We start from the raw sequence: 8,320 nt of genomic DNA, 5'->3' as shown, positions 1-8,320 counted from the left end.
ACATCCAGTCTCAGACACTTAATAATTACCTAGCTGTGTGGCCTTTGGCAAGCCACTTAACCCTGTTTAGCTTGCAAAACCCTAAAAAAAAAAAAAAGACATATAATATTAAACAATCAGAGTTTTCTTTTGGGGTTTGCTCCACCCCAGATAGAAATCCATCAATTATTCTCACAAATCAATCTCAATTCTAGAGAATAATGAGAGATCAGGAATGGAGGAGGGGTCAAATATGTAAAATCATCAACAACAACCAAATAATAACCTAAGGGAAAAAGTAAGAGAAACAAAAGATAAGGTTCTATTGAATTAAATATTCTTAAACTAGCCAACAGTGCATAAAAGATTGGCAAATTCTCTCCCTTCTAAGCCAAATGACATCTGGAGGATAAGAGTTCACTGTCTGTGAGATAATGAATTCACAGACAAAATAAATGTTAATGATTTCATTTATCTCATTCTTGAATATATCTTACAGTAGGAGTTACCATTCTTTTTGTGAAGAACTCTTTTTTTTCTTCTATATTGAAAACAGGGAGAGAGGATAAAAAAAAGGAAGCATAGGCAACATTCTAGGTTGTTGCTACTTTTCCTGATAAGAAACTGAGATAGCAGTACAAAGGTCCCTGGGAGAGGTAATCCACTTGAAGATTCACCAGATATGGTTTTCTTTGGCCCTAATGGAAAATTCTACAATTTGGAAAACCCTGCCCCACAGAATCCATTACCTTGGAATCTTCTCTATGAAAAATAATACTGTAGGATGTCTTGTGAAAAAAAAACACATTGGATAACAATTAACTGACCTATACAACATTAAGTGTAGGGATTTATACTTATTGGACAATCAATAAATATTCATTGAATGAATGAACCACTTAATAGACTGATATGGAAGACTGATAACAAGCAGAGATATTGAGTCATCCTCTCAAGTTCATTCATTACATTAAAATAGCTGGGAAAAAAAGAAGAAAACTCAAAATTTCTGACACTTGGGTCATATTTATGCTCAAATAATTGAACTATAGTAGTGCAGAACCAGTCATTTTAGTTGTCTTCACAATTCATCCAGATAGCTGTATGATTGATTCAACTGCAGTAAATATAGACAGATGGCATTGCCTGGACAAAAAGAACCAAATTCACCAGATCTGCTGTGTCATTGATCTAATTACTTCTATCATGTAGACATAGCTGTTTTCTCCATAGTCTGCATAATCATAACATTTATTTTATTTAAATAATTTTATTAAACCATACAGATTTCATTCAAGAATTATGAACAGCCAGCAAGTTCGAGTCAGGTATGTTTACATCCACGTGTGTGTGTGTGTGTGTGTGTGTGTGTGTGTGTGTACTAAAACCTGGTACAAGCTTCTCTACTAAATCTACCAAATTTTAGAAGCAGTTCTCAGCACTATGTATCAGTTTTCCCAGATAATTTGTGACTCGGTCACAAAGATTCATTTTAGCTCTGTCGAGCCCTTGAGAAATGACTGCCCTATATTTAGACAAATGCCCTTTATAACAGAGGAAGAACTCATCCCAGTTAACATTTTCCAAATGACAAAATCAAAAGATGTAACAATAGAAAGTTTTAGAAATTTTCCCACTGGATGTACCTTAGATATAATTTAAAGGATTCATTTATCCAACTCATCCTACCAGATACTGACATGACTCTCAAAACAGCCTTGAGTTAAAATATTGGCAAACAAGGTACTTATCTTCCTGTATAGATCTTATTGTCCCATGTGCAAAAACCTGCCCATGAGTTCTATCCTGGAGTGGGAAAGTGGAGACTACCAGTTTGTAGAACTAGTTGGGGCCATTGAAAACCTTTAGGATCATAAAGTCTAACTTTTTATCATCAGAATAATCTACCAAATTTTAAATGCAATGTACATAGATTGTTTTTTTAATAATGATTACCACAATAATGCTAGGAAGCATATTTACAGTAAAATTTCTACTTATGTAACCGACAAAGTCTTGTAGCATCCCAGAGGATAAAACATGTAACTTGTATAGGAAAATTCCAGAATGTGATTAAAAAATTTTCATTCTTAATTTATCAGAGCCATTCATCAGATAGATCATTAGCAAAAGTAGTCTCTATTTGGTAAGGGATCCCCAGTCAAATATGTAATTTTTTCATTTGCATACACCATATATGTGTGAGCATTCGCAATGGGCTTCTTGAAATGATAAATTATGATGACAAAATCAATAAACATTTAATATGCACCTACTATGTGACAGGCAAGAGGCTAAAAAAAATCATTGTCCTCAAGGAGCTTTCAGAGCTAATGGGGGAGATAACATGTAAACAAATATATACTAAGCAAGCTATACAATATACTGGATAAACAGAAAATAAATAAAAGAGGGAAAGCATTAGAATTATGAGAAATTGGGAAGGTTTGCTGTAGAAGGGTTTTGGTTAGAATTTTAATTAAAACTAAGCTGAGGAGATCCAACTAGAACTAAGTCCTTGCCTGCCTTGAACTCAAAAAAAAAATCCTCAGAAAGTCCAAACTATATAGTAATGACTACAGTTACTCCTAGAAAACTAAAATGCTAAAAACATAGCCAAGAAATCGAACAGGACTCAATCTAGCTATTAGATTAGGGTAGGTACCACTAGAGTACAATGAACAATTAGGTGAGAGAGACAGAGTAAAAAAGAATAACTTTTTCAAAAAATATTATTAAAATGTTTGTAATTTTTAATATTACTTTTGTAAGGCAGGCATGGTAATGACAGAAAATTGGATCCTCATGGAATGTACCTATTTTATGGTAAGTCAATTTTATATGTTACATTCAATAACACAAAGAGGGCTCCATTTTTAAAAAAAAATACAAGGGAGGGCATCACAATTTTTAAACTTTTTATAGCATGTTCCAATGTATTTACCCATCTCTGCTGTTACTTAACATGAACAAATAGAATGAAGAAGCCTAAGGTGATATCACTTAAATAGATGATCATTAATTCAAAGCTTTGAAGAAAAGTCAATTATTTTTGGAAAGGAACTAACAGACCAGACCAGGTAGGAAGGTAACTGGAGGATATAATGAGGATAAAACTCATCAGACTTAATGGGCCTAAGGGAGTGCAAGAGATAAAAAGGAAGTTATGGTGGATGGAGAAGTATAAACTTTTTTTTTTTAATTACACATTAGAAAGTTAACTAAAGATCAACCAAAGGCCAAAGTAAATAAAGTTTCCTCATAAAGAACTTTGAATCTCTCAGATTGCTCATTATTTAAAGTTAGGAATTGATAGATGCTCTAAAAATTATGCTATCTGTAAATCCTACAAAGAAAACATGTCTAAATATTAGGTAGGTTTTTTCCTAGAATGGCAAAAGAGAACATTGCAACTTTAGAAACTGATGCAATGGATATTATAATTTTCGGAGAAAATTTGAGCTCCAGAGGAAAAGGAAGATCAAAAAGTTAAATAGTTAATACACTGGATTTTTACTTCAATAGGTATTCATCAACTTCCATGTATAATACAAAACATCATGCTAGGCACTTTTTTCAAGCCAATACTCTAGCTTATTTGGTAAGTTTATGAATAAAGATCTCAAACTTGCCTCTCCCTCCCTCTCTAAACTCAGTCTCAACCCTTTGCTCTCTCATTCCCCTTATATCCTCTAGAATTGCTCTTAACCCTTATTTTGAACTCATTATATTGTAAGAGTGGATTTATATTCAAGTTCAAGTTATATTATATAGTCTCCAACCCTGATCTTCAGTGGTTCTGTTTCTCCTCTGCCATTTCCCTTCTCTCTCTAGATTTTTCTAATATACTCTATGATGACCTTGGATCCTAAATTCTAAATAAAGTTGAAGTCTCTTCTGTAAGATACTTATTACCTTGATTAAGACATAATTGATTACTACAAAGAAGAAAAGAAAATCAACCACTAATAAAAATTTTATATCTCCCAGAAGAGGGAAAACAGGTATAGACTAGAAGTTCTCAAAGTAGAGTTTAGCAACTCATGGAGGATAAGGCGAACCTTTTGGTAGATCTATGAGGTAAAAACTATTTTTCATCATAATACTAAAATATTTTAACTTTGAATATAGTAAATACAAATAGATTCAAGCACATAAATAAAATTTTGAAGCAGGGGTCCTCAATAACTTTTAAGAATTATAATATTCTTGGGGCAGCTAGGTGGCGCAATGGATAAAGCACCAGCCCTGGAGTCAGGAGTACCTGGGTTCAAATGCAGTCTCAGACACTTAATAATTACCTAGCTGTGTGGCCTTGGGCAAGCTACTTACCATTTGCTTTGCAAAAAAAAAAAAAAAAAAAAAAAAAAAAAAGAATCTTAAAAAAAAGGGAATTATAATATTCTTACCTTACACTCTGAGACCAAAAAGTTGGAAAACTGTTGGCATAGTAGAGTCAGACAACCTGGATTCTAAGCCCTACCACTTACTACTTTTATTACTTTGACCACCTCTTTGAACTCTATTTCCTTACCTGAAAAACTGAAGGGTCAAAAGCACTGATTTGTTTTACTTGTCTATACTTAACTGTTACTAGTACTTCCTTTAATGAGAAAGTGAGTTAGAAGGTGAGAGCAATGAAAAAGAAAAAAGCATCAATAAATATTCTTCAGATATAAAAAAGAAAAACAAAAAGTTCAGAAGGGATATAAACAGGGCAATTTTGCTACAAGCATGTTTTATACACATATATACACATATAAGCAGATTCATATATAATCTTCCTTATTGTTCTTTTCATATTTGACATTTTTTGTTAGTTGATGATTGTTAAGTTCATAAGATACTTTTTTTTTAATTGAAGGGGCTAGTTGGAAATTAAGATTTCCAAAATCACCTTCCCCTATTTACTCAGTTCATTATTCCTTTTAAAGTAATATAATTCTCAACCCAACTTGGAACCTAAGATCAGTTATTTCCACCCATCACTACCACCATTAATACTATAAAACCATTCACCCCTTTAAAATTTCACCATACTAATCCTTAAAGTTGCCATCTCCATTGTCAAAATTTCTGGGTTGCTCCCAAGTAACTAAGTACTTCTGGAAAAAGTCATGAAGTCATTCTAATGGAGACCAGGACAAATCCATGGTAAATTCAATCTGTCTTCACTGTGCTCAGTGGTCCTTTTATTGATCTGACTCCCTATCCAATTCCATACAAATGAACCTCCAAACCTTTTCTTTATCTTATCTTAAATTCCCTAATCTTCCTCCTTCTCCCACTTTCTGCTTTTCTTATTAGAACATGTAAACACAGAATTTTGATGATGATGATGGTTTCTTCCTTCATTCTGTAAGAAGACCATGAAAGGGGTGGCTAGGTGGCGTAGTGGATAAAGCAATGGCCCTGGAGTCAGGAGTACCTGGGTTCAAATCCGGTCTCAGACACTTAATAATTACCTAGCTGTGTGGCCTTGGGCAAGCCACTTAACCCCATTTGCCTTGTTAAAAAAAAAACCCTAAAAAAAAAGACCATGAAATCAGGGAGGTAATACCATGTCGAGTACACAAATTGGATTTGAGTGAGGGGGCTGCTGTGCTAAGTTACCTGCGTCACTTTCTCTCCAAAGTCATCTGGATCCAGTGACCAGATATGAATCATGAGGACTGGAGATGGCCCTAGATGTGAAGCAATCAGGAGTAAGTGACTTGCCCAAAGTCACACAGCTAGTGAGTATCAAATGTCTGAGATTGGATTCAAACTCCCTTCCTCCTGACTCCAAGACCAGTGTTCTATCCACTGCCCCATCTAACTGCCCCACAGTCACAGAATTCTAGAGATGAAAGAAGTAACCATCTTATTTTACTCGTAAGGAATAAAAAAGAGGGGAAATATGACATGCCAACACTTATAGCTAATAAGTATAGCCAGAACTAGAAATCACATCTCTTGACTATAAGCTCTACTAAATGATCATACCAGGAAGAGAAACAGTGAGGGGCTCAGGGAAGGGGTGGAAGCCGAGAGACAGAGACAGAGAGAGATGGGGAATGAGGAAACTTTTGTTGCCCACAGATATTCTGCCTAAACTCATTATCCAAGTGAGCATACTCTCATACCCTTTGACGTTACCTATCCCAGTGATACTAAAGCCTTCTCCCCTACTTTGGCCATCTTTCTGCTCCATCATTCTTCACTTCAACTATATATTCTCCCCAATATAGAATTTCTTTCATTTTATAACTTTTATAACTTCCTCTCTTGCTCCTTCCATTTTTGACACTAACTTACTCCAGATGATTCTGGAGGAGACAGTGAAGCTAGTGACCTTGCACAGCACCCTCACTTAAATCTAATTCACTTGCATATCACAGGATCACCTCCCTGAGGTCATGGTCTTCTTCAAGAATGAAGGACAAACAACACCTACAATGTCATTGAGTTCTTGGTCATCCTTTCTAATATTGGTTACATTTCCTCTCATACTTCTAAACTCATTGATCCTGATGGAGGAGTCTGACTCTTCCTTGCTTCTCATTCCCATTTAAAATCTTCTACTATAATCACAAAGCAACTTATCTTTTGGGGTTCAGTATACCCAAATTTTAATTAGTGGCTGTGATATACTGATACCCATGATATTATCCCTCCTTTCTCAATTCAGTGGCTGGCTCACAGTCTCTTTTGCCTCTCCCCTATACCTGCCCTTATTCTAAGGGACTTCAACAAACATGCTAATGTTTCTTCAAACATAGTAATTTTCCAGTTCCTCTTTCTACTCAGTTGCTATGAGCTATTCCTCCATTTCACTTCAGTGAGGCAAAGAATGGTCAATACCCTTATGCTTGCAGTTGCCCATAAATATCCCACTTCCACATTTTAAAACAGTGAAATTCTTTTATCTGGACATCATTTATTCCACTTTTTACCTATACCCTACTACTCCAAAAACCATTCTTTTTCTTCAACACACCTGTACAATCCCTCCCCTTGCCCATCCTTTCCCTGGTCATGACTCCTTCTCTAGATATATTCTCTTTTCTCATCATTCTCAACTCTTTAGTGAAACAGTCCATGATACACTATCTTCTACTTCAGAATTATTTGACTCTCCATGTTATATAGCTGACCATGCTTGCCAAACCCCAATCCAGTCATTCCAATTATCTGATCCTTTGTTCTTGCTCATAAACAGCTGAACAGAGTTGGACAAAGTCATGAAAACATGCTGACCAGGACCACTACACAGTTATGTTATTTAATCTCAACTGAGTCCTTACTGTAGCAAGGCAATTCTTCTGTTTCTCCACAATTCTCTATCCCAGTTACACAAGCTGTTTCATACCTCTTCTCTTTTCAAGTCACCCTCTACATGCTCAGCTAAAGACCTCAACTTATACTTACCCTGATTAAAAAAATTAAGGGCAGTTTCTGAAAGTTCCTTCTGTTTTCTTTCCTCCTCATCTTACATCCCCATGGCATCATCATCTCCTAACATCTACTACTTAACTCCAGAATATGATGAAGACCTGGCCCTTCTCTTTGCCAAGAACCTTTTTATTTCTACTCTTTATCCCAAATCCTCTTTTGGTTTCTAGTATATTGCACCTACAATTTCCCTCTTTCTTTCTCTTATCTGCAATCTTTTCCGATCTACTGATTGATAGGAAATGCTGACAAATATCACAATCTTCATATCCTTTAAAAAAAAACTCTCACCAGATCCAAACATTGTTGCTAGCTATTTTCCTGCAATTCTCTTCCCCTTTTCAGATCACCACTTTAAAAAAGCCTTAGCGTGTCTACATCCTCTCTTCTCTTCTAAACTCTCTGTAGTTTAGCTTCCAATCTCACCATTCAAGTGAAACACTCTCCCCAAAGTTGCCAATAATACTTTATTTTGTAGAGTTTTGTTTGTTTTGTTTGAGACAATTGAAGTTAGGTGACTTGTCCAGGATCACACAGCTAGTAAATGTCGAGTGTCTCAAGTCAAATCGAATAGTCATTGAATGGTCTTTCCTTAATCATCATCTTTCTTAACCTCTTGGCAGTATTTGATACAACTAATCAACTTCTCGAAACTCATTTCTCTCTGTTTCCATGACACTATGCTCTTCCCTATCTATTTATCACAGTCCTTTGATGTATCTTCATCAATGCCACTCCCCTTAAAGATGATTGCATCTCAAATTCTATTCTAGACCATTCTCTCTTCTCTATATTCTCTCACTTGGGGATCATAGCTCCCATGTTTTCAAGCATCATCTCTAGGCAAATGATTCTCACAGATCTATTTGTGAGCCTGGTCTCCCTCCTGAGATTCTGCCTTTATGTT

The sequence above is a fragment of the Macrotis lagotis genome, chromosome 1 (assembly GCF_037893015.1).
Source record: "Macrotis lagotis isolate mMagLag1 chromosome 1, bilby.v1.9.chrom.fasta, whole genome shotgun sequence".
Classification (NCBI taxonomy): Eukaryota; Metazoa; Chordata; class Mammalia; order Peramelemorphia; family Peramelidae; genus Macrotis; species Macrotis lagotis.
This window is presented reverse-complemented; position numbering follows the sequence as displayed.